The 16,663-nt window shown below is 37.4% G+C and overlaps 1 protein-coding gene across 7 annotated transcripts in view; it reads right to left on the bottom strand.

The window, feature by feature from the left end:
* Positions 1-16,663, bottom strand: part of ZC3H12B (zinc finger CCCH-type containing 12B) — a 459,035-nt gene that overhangs the window by 128,252 nt on the left and 314,120 nt on the right. For 6 of the 7 annotated variants that reach the window (XM_054544659.2, XM_054544661.2, XM_054544658.2 and 3 more), the window contains 2 exons: positions 3,454-3,582; positions 1,214-1,383 (listed from right to left, as the gene is read on the bottom strand). The gene's annotated coding sequence lies outside the window, so the exon portion shown is untranslated. The remainder of the gene's footprint in view (positions 1-1,213; positions 1,384-3,453; positions 3,583-16,663) is intronic. The other variant, XM_054544660.2, reaches the window with a different exon arrangement.

Raw genomic sequence — 16,663 nt, 5'->3', positions numbered from 1 at the left:
ATGCCATGTGGAAGAGGTTCTAAAGATTGTAACTAAACAAAAACAGACATATCTTAACCTTTCTTCGAAACTATATGAATACTTTTTTTCTTCCTCTTCTTTTTTTTTTCAATACAGACGAGGTCTCACTGTGTTGCTCAGGCTGGTCTCGAACTCCTGAGCTCAAGTGATCCTCTCACTTTGGCCTCCCAAAATGCTGAGATTGCAGGAATGAGCCACCATGCCCAGGCAGCCACCATGTCTGGCCAACTACCTAAATACTTCTAAATTATAACAAGAGGCTTCAATTGCTTAGCCTGATCAAGTGTCCAAAAGTATGCAACACAAGTCTAGAATCAGTCAGAATTAACCTTGCAATGCTGATTTAGCTAAACAAACAGATCTCAAAAGTTGGAAGGGCTTGATTCTACACTTACAAAGGATACTCTTATTCTGGAAATTTTGGTTCTCACTTATGTATTAATAATATATGGAAAAATGCAGAAGGAAAAATTAAAAAAAAGAACCATAGATGCTTCATTCCTGAGAATGGTTGCTTCTTTCTCTAGTGCAATTTTTTTAAAGTTGCATATATTGTGGTTGTGAAGTATTTTCTGAACATACCACGTGAAAAACTTTCCTCCAAAAACTATATAAAGTAGGGGCACAATGAAGTAGAGGTAGAATTCTTCATAAGAAAAGTATGAAATGATACAGTCACAGTTTTCTCTTAGATATTTAGATCTTTCTAAGCACAGTGTTAGAAGTCAGAGAGATCTGGATATAAAACAAAACCCTAAACTTAATAGCTATATGATCTTAGGCGAGTCAAATAACCTGCTTAAGATAGTTTTTTAATTTGTAAAATGGAGATGATAATACTTACATCATAGGATTGCTATGAGGATTAAATGTGATAACACATGTAAAGCTCTTGGTTCTTGATTTGTAAAGTTCCATAAGTGATATTCCCTTTCATCTCACTGCTTCCTATGATGATTTCCTGTTAATTCCAAAAGCCTACATATTTTCAACCTAAGAAGATAATTTTATTAGCTGTGTTGTTCAAATTTTCACCACTGATTTGATGCCTCAATCTTTCTGGAAGGAAGCTTCACTTTCTTATAAATAAAATGCCTTAACTTTTCATATTACACAGATTACCTCACTATAGTTTACTCTTTCAAACACACACACACACAACAACAACAACCACCACCACTAAAGTACCCACCTCTTAACACCTCAAAAATGTCCAATGTCTGGCATCGATCCTCAGCATGCTCAATTCTTCTTTGGAGGCCTGTAGTCCATGTCTGTATTTTTTACTTTTGTGACTTATCCATCACAACATGGCTTTTATCCTCTGTTGCTGAGGCAGAAATGCCGAAAGTAGTCCATAGCCTTGGGTAAAATAGATTCAATGAGCAGAAGGCAAACCTATGATGAGAACTTGATAAATCGACCACTGAAACACCTTTTACCCATTTAAAGTTCAGTATTATAATTAGGGCAGAAAGATATTTGGATCTCAAAGGCTGAGATAATTGTGCTAATTATTCAATAATTGTGCTAATCCAAGATGTAGCACTTTTTTAGTCTTTTATACATATTGACCCTGAGAATATTCCACAAGCCTAAGAAAACTTACTTTGTGACTGTAAGATTCAGTCTAAAAGAATAATAGCTGAGTTATATGTATAATTTTGAATTATATTTACATAAATTATAAATAATACCATTTTTAAAAAGAGAACCACGGATGAACAGTGAATTTCATAACTATTATCTAAATTTTATTAAGTAGCAAAATGTTTTTATATATATTCTATCTATGATTTACAGATTAGGTATGACTACTTCCTCTTTTTGACCTTTTATGCAAAACAAAATAAGATCATAAATCTTAAAAGACCACAATTTAGAATAAACATGAATTCATAACTCCTTGAAATACACTACATTTTCACCATGAGGAGAATTTTCTGATCTAATTAAATGAAAAGACATGTGCAGTTTACAAACTTGACAGAAACATACAAACAAAAAAACACTTGAATAAGAATAGCCATCCCTTTCTACCTCACTCCAAAATAAAATAATGTCATTTTGAGAACATTAAAATTAAAATGTTAATCATTACACTAATAACCACTTGACATTTTATAATTTTAGGTGGTTCAAAAAATGTTTTCTATCTGGAAGTCAGATCATTAAACTATGGTCCAGAAGCAAAGTGTGGCCTAACAAAGGTTTGTGGAGGGTCTTTTTATTCTTCCCACTACCCAGCTTTGGGAATTTTTCCATTCCTTAAAGATTTCTTTTAGTAGTATAGTGTCTGTGTTTTCCAAACTCCAAATCAGGCCATAAATTCTGACACATGAGGGTTTTGTATTGTTTCTTGGTGCCGGATGCAATCCAGGAGGTGTAACTTAGATATCAAAAAATTAGAATTTCAGGACACATGACATTAGGACCTCCTAAGGGTGTGTCAAGAAAATAAATAGATAAAACAAAAGAAAAAAATTAGAAGTTTTGGGATATTCTGAAGGTTTATAAAGATAATAAAAGGGAATGTTTGAAATTAAAGAATGCCTTGGAAAATTTGTTTACTGTGTGAATAAAACATTTGAGTCAAGGTTACTGGATAGGTAAAAAAAAAATCAGTTAAAATCGAGAAGAAACTGGAAATCTTATTTAATCTGAAATTATTAGAAAGTATATTCTACAGTTCATTTATACATAAGCAAATTTCAAAAAAATGGTATGTAGCTTTATGTAAATATACTCATAACTCTCTATTAGATGTGTGACATGTTCAAGAGTGAGGTGCTTTTCTAGAGTTGATATTGTAGGGATCTTAGGGTTACTGCCCAACTTTGTATTATCAACCTGTGGAAAAATCTGTTCCCATGAAGCACTGAGATTTGAGCTGGCTATACTAGCAAACATGTTATTTGCAGCTCCTTTTTGCCACAGCTGTCATGATGAAAGAGTCAGTCTTGTGTACCTATATCTGCTCCTGAGAAGTCCCCTTCTGATTCTACAGTTGTAATGATTTATAGATGCAATAACAATATCTTTGTAGGTAGCCAAGAAAAGGGTCACAAGTTGCCTCCACAGTCAGGAAGGACACTAAGAAGAAAGTTCTGACTAGCTTTCATTCTGCTATACTGAGCTTCACGAGGACAGGGTGAGTGTTATTCATCTCTAAGGCCCTGTACTAAGCCTTACATGTAGTAGATGCTCAATAAATGTCTGCTAAATAGCTTGTAAGATCCTCAAGAGAGAAAGCATTTTCCTGATCTTCCAAGTTTTTCATTATGTACTCATCACTGAATAGCAGCTATTTTTGTGAGTTGACTATCATCACATAGGTAAACATAATAAGAAGCAATGTTTTGAAGAAGCAGATAAAGTGAGTCACGTAATAGTGCAAATGTAGATATGTATCCTAGAGGAGCTGCTACTCACCTACCTTCCTGTGTGACCAGGATGAAGGAGATAGGTGGTCATTATCTCTTCTTTCAAGTATCACCTGGAAAACCCATCATTCTTAAAAGAAGCAGTGGCATCTTGCAACTTGGCTATTTAGTCTATTTCCTTGTAGAGGGGTAAAAACAAGCAGAATTGGTGACTGTTAATTACATAACCCCCTCAGAGTTAAATCTTTATAGAAGACAGAGGTAGTGAAAGGGATTACAAAAGAATATTAGCCTTTGCTAGCTTTTCAGAAATTAATCCTCACGATTGTCTGACTAGACAGACGGAAAGAGAGAGGGAGGTAAACTAAAATAAACATGGCATAGCAATGACAAAGAACAAATACATATACAAACACAACATGATCCAAAGAATTTTCTAAAATTCATAAGCAAGTTAAAGGACTATCTGTCAGGACAGATGACCATCATGAAGAAGAAATAAGCTTCTATTAAAAGAAGAAGCCAAATAAGCCTACTTCCACCACTTGGAAAAAAGCAACATTCTCTTTGGTAGAACCGACAAACCAGAAACCATTTCTCCCCCGATGGGGAAAACCACCTTTCTTCTGCTTGGGCTTTTTTTTTTTTTTTTTTTTTTATTCTATATTTACCAAGAAATATATCGCTGCGATAGACAGTTCATGTATACTAAATCATCAATATAGTTTAAGCCAATAAAAGCCAAACTGAGACTATTAAGTAGCCTAATGCTGTGTAACAGTCCAATGCTTGACTTACTTAAAAATATATATATATATATTCTTTGGTGAAATCAGCTTCATTCAGTTTTATGTTTTTTTTTGTTCTTTTTTTTTTTTTTTTTTTTTTTTTTCCAACAAGGCTGTTTATTTCCCCTGGGTGCAGGAGGGCTGAGTCCGAAAAGAGAGTCAGCAAAAGGAGATTGCAGTGGGGCCGTTTTATAGGATTTGGGTAGGTAATGGAAAATTACACTCAAAGGGGGTTGTTCTCTGGCGGGCAGGGGCGAGGGTCACAAGGTGCTCAGTAGGGGAGCTTCTGAGCCAGGAGAAGGAATTTCACAAGGTAATGTCATCAGTTAAGGCAGGAACAGGCCATCTGGATATATACGTGCAAGTCACAGGGGATATGATGGCTTAGCTTGGGCTCAGAGGCCTGACATTCCTGTCTTATATTAATAAGAAAAACAAAACAAAATAGTGGTGAAATGTTGGGGTGGCAAAAATTTTGGGGGATGGTATGGAGAGATAATGGGCGATGTTTCTCAGGGCTACTTCAAGCGGGATTAGGGGTGGTGTGGGAACCTACAATGGGAGAGATTAAACTGGGGAGATTTTGTGGTAAGGGGTGATATTGTGGGTTTGTTAGAAGTAGCATTTGTTGTATAGACTCATGGGTGATAGACTGGATGTGGTTTTGTATGAATTGGGAAACTAAATGAAAGACACAAGGCCCAAATAAGAGAAGGAGAAAAATGTATGAAAGGACTAAGAATTAGGAGGACCCAGGACATTCAATTAGAGTACTCAAGAGGGTTCAGTGTAATTACTTGCTTGGTTGGTGAGTTTTTAGGCTCTATCCTTGACAGAATCCTCCTTTTTAAGTTGGAGGCTGAGCTTGGTGAGGTATGCTTTTAAAAGACCATTAGTCAGTTCTACCTTTCCTGAAGATTGAGGATGGTAAGGGGTATGAATGTTCCACTGAATACCAAGAGCCTGAGAAACTGCTCGGGTGATTTGACTAACAAAGGCCAGTCCGTTATTGGACTGTATAGAGGTAGGAAGGCCAAACCCAGGAATTGTATCTGACAGAAGGGAAGAAATGACTGTGATGGCCTTCTCAGACCCTGTGGGAAAGGCCTCTACCCATGCAGTGAAAGTGTCTACCCAAACCAAGAGGTATTTTAGTTTCCTAGCTTGGGGCATGTGAGTAAAGTCAGTTTGCCAGTCCTGGGCAGGGGCAAATCCCCGAGCTTGATGTGTAGGGAAGGGAGGTCACAGGGCCTGAACAATCCCTGAGGAGTAGTAGAATAGCAGATGAAACACTGAGAAGTGATTCCCTTGAGGATAGATTTCCACGATGGAAAAGAAATGAGAGGTTCTAAGAGGCGGGCTAGTGGCTTGTAACCTACAAGGAAGACGTTATGAAATGACAACAGAATAGAATGGGCCTGTGTGGCTGGAAGGAGATATTTTCCTCGGTCCAAGAACCATTTGCTTTGTGTGTGAAGAGACTGATAGGTGGAAGTTTCAGTGGGGCAGTAGGTGGGAGTGACCAGTGACAAGGAGAAAAACTGCTGTGAAGGATAGAAGTTGGAATGCTAGCTGCCTTTTTAGCTACCTTATCAGCATAAGCGCTGCCCTGAGTGATGGGATCTGATGCCTTTTGATGGCCCTTGCAGTGAATGACTCTAGTTTTTTTTTTTGGAAGTAAAGGTACCTTGAGAAGAGTTTTTATTAAAGAGATATTAATGATGGAGGACCCTTGTGTAGTGAGGAAACCTCTTTTTGCCCATGTAACAGTAGGGTGGTACAGGATATGGAAGGCATATCTAGAGTCAGTATAAATATTGATGTGTAGTTCCTTTGCAAGAGTGAGGGCTCGAGTTAAGGCAATGAGTTTGGTTTGCTGAGAAGTAGTGGAGGGGGGCAGAGCAGTAGCCTCAGTGATAGATTTCGAATATACTATAGCATAGCCTGCCTTTGCTGGTGTGTAGCGATTAGACCTGGTGGAACTGCCATCAATAAACCAGGAGTGATCAGGGTGAGGAACAGAAAGAAGGAAATATGGGGAAATGGAGTGAATGCCAGGTGTATCAGAGAGATACAGTCATGGGGGTCAGGTGTGGTATCAGGAATAATGTGGGAGGCTGAATTGAAGTCTGGGCCAGCAAAAATGGTAACTGTGGGAGACTCAACAAAGAGTGAGTACAGCTGAAGGAACTGGGGAGCAGAAAGTATATGTGTCAGGTGTGAGGAAGAAAATAGATTTTGGAAGTTATGAGAACTGTAGAGAGTGAGATGAGCAGTTTGTGATTTTGAGGGCCTCCAAAAGTATTAGGGTGGGAGCGGCCGCTGCATGGAGACATGATGGCCAGCCTAAAACAGTAAGGTCAAGTTGTTTGGACAAAAAGGCTACAGGGCACAGTCCCGGTCCTTGTGTAAGAATTCCGACTGCATAGCCCTGCACTTCAGCTGTGTGTAATGAAAAGGGTTGGGATGAGTCAGGGAGAGCTAGTGTGGGAGCAGTCTCTAAAGCTGTCTTCAAGGAATGGAAAGAGGAGTGGGGAAAGGATTTAGGATCCATGGGATCAGCTAGATTTCCTTTTGTGAGTTTATATAATGGTTTTGTTAGGATGGCAAAAACAAAAATGGTTTTGTTAGGTATCCAAAGGTGAAAGTATCCAACCATGCCCAGGAAGGAAAGGAGTTGTTGTTTTGTAGAAGGGGTCAGGGTTTGAGAGATCAGTTGGACATGAACGGCAGGGAGAGCAGGTGTGTTTTTATGAAGAATTATGCCGAGGTAGGTAACAGATGGAGAAGAAATTTGAGCTTTGGAGGGGGATACCCGATATCCTTTGGAGAATAAATGTTGAAGGAGCAGGAGGGTGTCTTGTTGAGAAGATTCAAAGGAGGGGCTACAAAGTAGAAGGTTATCAATATATTGAATAAGGTGAGAAGCAGAGGGGTGGAAAGAAAGTAAATCACGAGAAAGAGCTTGGCTGAAGTAATGAGGGCTGTCCCTGAAGCCTTGCGGCAGTACAGCCCAGGTAAGCTGCTGGGACTGATGGGTGTCAGGGTCAGTCCAAGTGAAAGCGAAGAGGGTCTGGGATGAAGGGTGCAAAGGAATAGTAAAGAAAGCAAGTTTGAGATCAAGAATGGAATAATGGGTTATGGAGAGGTTGTGGAGGGAGGTATTGAGGATAGGAGAGTATATGGGTTTGGCTCCACGGGGTGGATAGGCAAGACAATTTGGTTGATAAGGCGCAGATCCTGAACTAACCAAGATTAAGGCTTGTCCAGTTTTTGGACAGGTAAAATGGGGGAGTTGTAAGGAGAGTTTATAGGCTTTAAAAGGCCATGCTGTAACAGGTGAGTGATAACAGGCTTTAATCCTTTTAAAGCATGCTGTGGGATGGGATATTGGTGTTGAGCAGGGTAAGGGTGATTAGGTTTTAATGGGAAAGTAATGGGTGTGTGATTGGTTGCCAGGGAGGAAGTAGAGATGTCCTATACTTGTGGGTTAAGGTGGGGGGGATATGAGAGGAAGATGTGAAGGAGGCTTTGAACTGGGGAAAAGGGCAGCAATGAGGTGTGGCTGTAGCCTAGGAATAGTCAGGGAAGCAGATAATTTAGTTAAAATGTCTCGACCTAATAAGGGAACTGGGCAAGAGGGGATAACTAAAAAGGAGTGCATAAAAGAACACTGTCCAAGTTGGCATCAGAGTTGGGGAATTTTAAGAGGTTTAGAAGCCTGGCCGTCAATACCCACAACAGTTATGGAGGCAAGGGAAACAGGCCCTTGAAAAGAAGGTAATGTGGAGTGGGTAGCCTCCGTATTGATTAAGAAGGGGGCGGACTTACCCTCCACTGTAAGAGTTACTCAAAGTGTCTGTAGGCTTTTGAGGTGATCGGGCAGTGTCAGTCTTCAGCCACTAAGCCAAGAAGATCTGGGAAGGAGTCAGTCAGAGAGCCTTGGGCCAGAGTTCCAGGGGCTCTGGGAGTGGCTGCCGGGTTGGACAGTCCAATTTCCAGTGGGGTCCCACACTGATGGGACATGGCTCAAAAGGAATCCCAGGCTGTGGGCGTTTCTTGGCCCAGTGGCCAGATTTCTGGCACTTGAAGCAAAATCCTAGGGTAGGCAGTCCTGGAGGAATGCCTGGCTGCTGCGGTTCAGATGTTTGGAAGTTATTGTGTGCTGGAGATGTGGCTGGGGTTTGTCTCGCAGTGGAGGCAAGGAATTGCAACTTAGAAATATGTTGCTACTTGGCTGCCTCTACTCTATTATTGTACACCTTGAAGGCAAGGTTAATTAAGTCCTGTGGTGGGGTTTGAGGGCTGGAATCTAATTTTTGGAGCTTTTTTTAATGTTGGGAGTGGGCTGGGTAATAAAATGCATGTTGAGAGTAAGATGGCCTTCCTCTGGGGCCTAGGACAGTAAAGTGTCTAAGGGTCGTTGCCAAATGGGATATGAGCTGGGCTGGGTTTTTATATTTGATGAAAAAGAGCCTAAATGCTAACTGCAGTTTTATGTTTTTACACAAAAATGTTTTTAAGAGGAACAGTAAACCAGAGAGAAGAAACCTGCAGAACTTTGGAGCCTTACTTACATGTGTTATTTGTAATTATATTTTCTAACAATAAAGATATGTTCCAATTTGAAGGCATTATTCGAGTTTGGCCTTGTAAGAGTAAAAAATGGACTGGATATTTGAGTGCCCAAAATCTTTTATTGGGGGCAAGAACCCAAAAAATATAATTCAAAGACTGAGTATGAATATTTGTTAATGTGCTAAAAAAATCAACAATCAGTCATGATGATATTCTTGTCACCCCTTATACTAGCCTTCTGTGTTTCACAGGAAGTAAATTATCAAACACAAATGAACCTTCCAAGAATGTCAAAATGTATCAGTTATTAGCTAAGGACTTAAAGAAAAACTTCTAAGGCTATAGCCTTCTTTAATATGATAACACATCTGAAGAAAGAAAAATTAAAATTTCAGAAAATATAATTTCATAGATGCAATCAGAAAAAAATCAAGAAAAGTTAAAAACTAATAAAATGTCATAAAATTATAGCTTACCAAATAATTCCATATATTTACCTCATTTGAGTTTTAGAACCAACATATAAAACAGGGAAATATTATTTCCTTCATTGTCTAAATAAGAACAGTGACAAATTTTAACGTTACTGTACTTATTCTAACTCATGAAACTCCAGAACTGGAATACAGGTCTTCTGATCTCTAGTACACTTTTTCTTCTGCCTGCTAGAATGCATATACCACAATTTGTTGACTCATTCAACTGTGATGAACCCTTGAGTTATTTCCAGTTTTCCAAATTAAGTTGCTATGATTATTTGTATACAAGCCTTTGTGTAGATATATTCTCTTATTTGCCTTGATTAAATATCTAAGAATGAAATGACTGATCCATGTGGTAGTTGTATGAGTAACTGAAGAAGCTGCCAAACTGTTTTCCAAAGTAGTTGTATCAATTTATATTTCCATCTGCAGCGTTTGTAGGAGTTCTAATTGCTCTATATCCTTGCTATTGTTTTATATGGTCCATTTTTCAGCCATTGTAATAGGTAAGTGGTGGTATCTCACTGTGGTTTTAATTTGCATTCCCCTAATAGCTAATGATACTGAGCTTCTTTTCTTGCATTTATTTGCTATTGCTATCTCTTTTATGGTGAAGTGTCTATTCAGATATTTTGTGTTTTTAAAATTGTTTTCTTATTGTTGAATTTTCACAAAACAGGTTTATTGAAGTTTAATTCATATAACATACAATTCATCCAGTTAAAGTACAAGAATACCTTGAAAATATTGCATATTCAGTTCTAGACCACTACAAGAAAGCAAATATTGTAACAACGTAAATATCACAATAAAGTGAGTCACATGATTTTTTAGTTTTCTATTTCATTTGAAAGTTGTTTACACTATATTGTAGTCTATTACGTGTGCAATAGCATTATGTCTAAAAAATGCACATTTTTTTGAAAATATTTTATTGCTTGCCTGAAAATGCTAACTATCATCTGAACCTTCGGTGAGTTGTAATCTTTTTACTGATGGAGGGTCTTGCCTTGATGTTTATGGCTGCTGAATGATCAGGGTGGTGGCGCCTGAAGAATGAGGTAGCTGTGGCAATTTCTTAAATTTAGAAAACAATAAAGTTTGCCAAATTCATTGACTCTTTCTTTTATACCATTTCTCTACAGCATGTGATTCTGGTTGATAACATTTTATCCACAGCAGTACTTCTTTCAAAATTAAAGTCTATGTTCTCAAACCCCACCACCACTTTATCAAATAAGTTTATGTAATATTCTAAATCCTTTGTTGTAATTTCAACAATGTTCACAGCATCTCCACCAAGAGTAGATTTCATTCCAAGAAACTGCTTTCTTTGCTCATACATAAAAAACAATTCCTCATTTATTAAAAAGTTTTATCATGAGACTGCAGCAATTGTTACATCTTCTGGCTCCGCTTCTAATTCTAGTTTTCTTGCTATTTCCATCAAATCTGCAGTTATTTTTTCCAGTGAAGTCTTGAACCCCTCAAAGTCATCCATGGGGTTGGAATCAACTTATTCCAAACTCCTGTTAATGTTGATATTTTGACCTCCTCCCATGAAGTGCAAATGTTCTTAATGGCGAGAATGGTGAATCACTTCCAGAAGGTTTTTAATTTACTTTTTCCCAGATTCATCAGATGAATCATTATCTCTGGCAACCATAGCCTTATGAAATGTATTTCTTAAATAATAGGACTTGAAAATCAATATTACTCCTTGATCTCTAGGCTGCAGGATGAATGCCGTATTAGCAGGAAAGAAAGCAACATCAATCTTCTTATACATCTCCATCAGAGCTCTTGTGTGACTAGATGCATTTTCAATGAGAAGTAATATCTTGAAAGGATGTTTTTTTCTGAGGCAGTCTCAACAGTAGGCCTAAAATATTCAATGAACCATGTTGTAGTGCTGTAAACAGATATGCTGTTATATGGACTTGGTTCCATTTATAGAGAATAAGCAGAGTAGATTTAGCATAATTCTTAAGGGCACTAGAATTTTCAAAATGGAAAATGAGCATTGGCTTCAAATTAAAGTCACCAGCTGCATTATCCCCTAACAAACAAGTCAGCCTGTCCTTTGAAGTTTTTTTTTTTTTTTTTCTTTCTCATGTTTTATTTTATCATTTTTTTCTTTAGGTTTTTTCCATTTTTTCTAATGTTTATTATTTTATTTTTCCATAAGTTATTGGGATACAGGTGGTATTTGGTTACATGAGTAAGTTCTTTAGTGGTGATTTGTGAGGTTTTGGTGTACCCTTCACCCAAGCAGTATACACTGCACCATATTTGTAGTCTTTTATCCCTCACCCCCTCCCAACTCTTTCCCCCAAGTCCCTAAAGTCCATTGTATCATTCTTTTTTCTTTTTTTTAAATTTTATTATTATTATACTTTAAGTTTTAGGGTACATGTGCATGACGAGCAGGTTTTTTACATATGTATACATGTGCCATGCTGGTATGCTGCACCAATTAACTCGTCATTTAGCATTAGGTATATCTCCTAATGCTATCCCTCCCCACTCCCCCCATCCCAAAACAGTCCCCAGTGTGTGATGTTCCCCTTCCTGTGTCCATGTGTTCTCATTGTTCAATTCCCACCAATGAGTGAGAACATGTGGTGTTTGGTTTTTTGTCCTTGCGATAGTTTGCTGAGAATGATGGTTTCCAACTTCATCCATGTCCCTACAAAGGACATGAACTCATCATTATGTATGGCTGCATAGTATTCCATGGTGTACATGTGCCACATTTTCTTAATCCAGTCTATCACTGTTGGACATTTAGGTTGATTCCAAGTCTTTGCTATTGTGAATAGTGCCGCTATAAACATACATGTGCATGTGTCTTTATAGCAGTATAATTTATAGTCCTTTGGGTATATACCCAGTAATGGGATGGCTGGGTCAAATGGTATTTCTAGTTCTAGATCCCTGAGGAATCGCCACACTGACTTCCACAATGGTTGAACTAGTTTACAGTCCCACCGACAGTGTAAAACTGTTCCTATTTCTCCACATCCTCTCCAGCACCTGTTGTTTCCTGACTTTTTAATGATCGCCAATCTAACTGGTGTCAGATGGTATCTCATTGTGGTTTTGATTTGCATTTCTCTGATGGCCAGTGAATAAGTGGTGCTGGGAAAACTGGCTAGCCATATGTAGAAAGCTGAAACTGGATCCCTTCCTTACACCTTATACAAAAATTAATTCGAGATGGATTAAAGACTTAAATGTTAGACATAAAACCATAAAAACCCTAGAAGAAAACCTAGGCAATACCATTCAGCAAATAGGCATGGGCAAGGACTTCGTGTCTAAAACACCAAAAGCAATGGCAACAAAAACCAAAATAGACAAATGGGATCTAATTAAACTAAAGAGCTTCTGCACAGCAAAAGAAACACCATCAGAGTGAACAGGCAACCTACATAATGGGAGAAAATTTTTGCAACCTACTCATCTGACAAAGGGCTAATATCCAGAATCTACAATGAACTCAAACAAATTTACAAGAAGAAAACAAACAACCCCATCAAAAGTGGGCGAAGGATATGAACAGACACTTCTCAAAAGAAAACATTTATGCAGCCAAAAACACATGAAAAAATGCTCATCATCACTGGCCTTTGAAGTTTTAAAGCCAGGAAATGACTTCTCCTGTCTAGGTAGATAAGTCCTAGGTGGCAGCTTCTTTCAGTACAGGGCTGTTTTGTCCACATTGAAAATCTGTTGAAAAGCTTGCCTTCTGCTAGCTTTTGAATTTGTTTGCTCCTGCTTTTCTAGTTCTTTTAATTGTGATGTTAGGGTGTTGATTTTAGATCTTTCCTGCTTTCTCTTGTGGGCATTTAGTGCTATAAGTTTCCCTCTACACACTGCTTTAAATGTGTCCCAGAGATTCTGGTACGTTTTCTCCTTGTTCTCATTGGTTTCAAAGAACATCTTTATTTCTGCCTTAATTTCGTTATTTATCCAGTTGTCATTCAGGAGCAGGTTGTTCAGTTTCCATGTAGTTGTGCGGTTTTGAGTGAGTTTCTTTTTTTTTTTTCTAGATAAAGAATTTATTTAAATATTTACAAAACATTTTATTACAATTATTTACCTTTCTTAAAATACGACATAATAGTTTTTGAAGGAAAAACTGCTTATATACACAAATCATATCAATGAACTGGAAAACACTACCGATTAATATTTAATTGTAGCACTAGGCTCACTGAAGGGAGCAAATGGAAGGCATGATGTCTGTTTATAAAGGAGTTTAGAACTTATATGGGGAGACCAAAGTGCCATAATCATTCTTCAATAACTTTGAATAAAAATGGAAAAACCAAACAAGGAAAAATTAAATGTCTCCACAGTGAGCTGAATATTATTTTCAAGGAGAATTCAGTACACATATGCTCCTATAAGCATTTAAACACAAGCATTTAAAACACCTAAGCTGTGGTGTTGGCTTAGCATTTTAACAAATATTTTATGTAGCAGTAAGGCTTTGACTTGGAATTTGAGAAGATAAATAGGTGAATATTTTATTTGTGAAAAATGCTAACATTTAGGACCTCATTTGTTTAATCGCTGTGTATAAATAATTTTATGACTATTAGGTTTTTGAAGATGCTTTGAAAAGATATTTTATTAGCAGCTCAAATCAAAGCAAAATATTAAAATTATTCTTTTTTTTCTTTTTATTATTATTATTATTATTATTATTATTATTATTATTATTATACTTTAGGCTCTATGGTACCTGTGCACAACGTGCAGGTAAGTTACATATGTATACATGTGCCATGCTGGTGCACTGCACCCACCAACTCATCATCTAGCATTAGGTATATCTCCCAATGCTATCCCTCCCCCCTCCCCCCACCCCACAACAGTCCCCAAAGTGTGATGTTCCCCTTCCTGTGTCCATGTGTTCTCATTGTTCAATTCCCACCTATGAGTGAGAATATGCGGTGTTTGGTTTTTTGTTCTTGAGATAGTTTACTGAGAATGATGATTTCCAATTTCATCCATGTCCCTACAAAGTACGTGAACTCATCATTTTTTATTGCTGCATAGTACTCCATGGTGTATATGTGCCACATTTTCTTAATCCAGTCTATCATTGTTGGACATTTGGGTTGGTTCCAAGTCTTTGCTATTGTGAATAATGCCGCTATAAACATACGTGTGCATGTGTCTTTATAGCAGCATGATTTATAGTCCTTTGGGTATATACCCAGTAATGGGATGGCTGGGTCAAATGGAATTTCTAGTTCTAGATTCCTGAGGAATCGCCACACTGACTTCCACAAGGGTTGAACTAGTTTACAGTCCCACCAACAGTGTAAAAGTGTTCCTATTTCTCCACATCCTCTCCAGCACCTGTTGTTTCCTGACTTTTTAATGATTGCCATTCTAACTGGTGTGAGATGGTATCTCATTGTGGTTTTGATTTGCATTTCTCTGATGGCCAGTGATGGTGAGCATTTTTTCATGTGTTTTTTGGCTGCATAAATGTCTTCTTTTGAGAAGTGTCTGTTCATGTCCTTCACCCACTTTTTGATGGGGTTGTTTGTTTTTTTCTTGTAAATTTGTTGGAGTTCATTGTAGATTCTGGATATTAGCCCTTTGTCAGATGAGTAGGTTGCGAAAATTTTCTCCCATTTTGTAGGTTGCCTGTTCACTCTGATGGTAGTTTCCTTTGCTGTGCAGAAGCTCTTTAGTTTAATTAGATCCCATTTGTCAATTTTGGCTTTTGTTGCCATTGCTTTTGGTGTTTTAGACATGAAGTCCTTGCCCATGCAAATAATTACTTCTTGAATACTAAATTCTGATGGAATTTTATTGTCACAGCTACAATAGAAATTGATGACATCAGCTCTGTATTTCTAATAGAATTATAACAATGGTAGTGTAATTTCTGTAGTATTCAATAAACATTGAGATATATGAATATAATCCTACTATTAATGAAGATTATGAAAACAGGTTAATCTAAGTTCCAAGCTAGTGAAAAGTATTTTGTCTTTCTAACCACTTTATATAATAGAAAATATATTATTCAATGTTACTGAATAAAACCTTTGTTCTGAGGCTTTTAACAAATTTAACAGACTTCACATTTACAACTGGAAATATAAATAAGAATTTCCTCCTCTTTGTTTTTTTGGTAATTGCTTATTGCTAGTATAGGTTATAGCTGCTGATTTTTTTTGTTTTAATCTTCTACCTAGACAATTTACCACATTCTTTTATTTCTAAAAAAATTTTAGTAATTTGTTTCTATTTTCTATTCTTTTTTTTGAAAAAAGAAAAAGTTTTACAATTATGGTTTGCAGTTACTAAAGAGCATTGTATACAACTGACAGTGTCAGTATATATAGATAAACAGTTGCTTAATAAGCTTTTTAAAATTTTATTATTATTATTACACTTTAGGTTTTATGGTAAATGTGCGCAATGTGCAGGTTAGTTACATATGTATACATGTGCCATGCTGGTGCGCTGCACCCACTAACTCGTCATCTAGCATTAGGTATATCTCCCAATGCTTTCCCTCCCCACTCCCCCCACCCCACAACAGTCCCCGAAGTGTGATGTTCCCCTTCCTGTGTCCATGTGTTCTCATTGTTCAATTCCCACCTATGAGTGAGAATATGCAGTGCTTGGTTTTTTGTTCTTGTGATAGTTTACTGAGAATGATGATTTCCAATTTCATCCATGTCCCTATAAAGGACATGAACTCATCATTTTTTATGGCTGCATAGTATTCCATGGTGTATATGTGCCACATTTTCTTAATCCAGTCTATCATTGTTGGACATTTGGCTTGGTTCCAAGTCTTTGCTATTGTGAATAATGCTGCAATAAACATACGTGTGCATGTGTCTTTATAGCAGCATGATTTATAGTCCTTTGGGTATATACCCAGTAATGGGATGGCTGGGTCCAATGGAATTTCTAGTTCTAGATCCCTGAGGAATCGCCACACTGACTTCCACAAGGGTTGAACTAGTTTACAGTCCCACCAACAGTGTAAAAGTGTTCCTATTTCTCCACATCCTCTCCAGCACCTGTTGTTTCCTGACTTTTTAATGATTGCCATTTTAACTGGTGTGAGAGGGTATCTCATTGTGGTTTTGATTTGCATTTCTCTGATGGCCAGTGATGGTGAGCATTTTTTCATGTTTTTTGGCTGCATAAATATCTTCTTTTGAGAAGTGTCTGTTCATGTCCCTTGCCCACTTTTTGATGGGTTGTTTGTTTTTTTCTTGTAAATTTGTTTGAGTTCATTGTAGATTCTGGATATTAGCCCTTTGTCAGATGAGTAGGTTGCAAAAATTTTCTCCCATTTTGTAGGTTGCCTGTTCACTCTGATGGTAGTTTCTTTTGCTGTTCAGAAGCTCTTCAGTTTAAT

The sequence above is a fragment of the Pongo abelii genome, chromosome X, assembly GCF_028885655.2.
Source record: "Pongo abelii isolate AG06213 chromosome X, NHGRI_mPonAbe1-v2.0_pri, whole genome shotgun sequence".
Classification (NCBI taxonomy): domain Eukaryota; kingdom Metazoa; phylum Chordata; class Mammalia; order Primates; family Hominidae; genus Pongo; species Pongo abelii.
The sequence above is the reverse complement of the archived record's forward strand: the minus strand, read 5'-3'. Positions and strand labels throughout refer to the sequence as shown.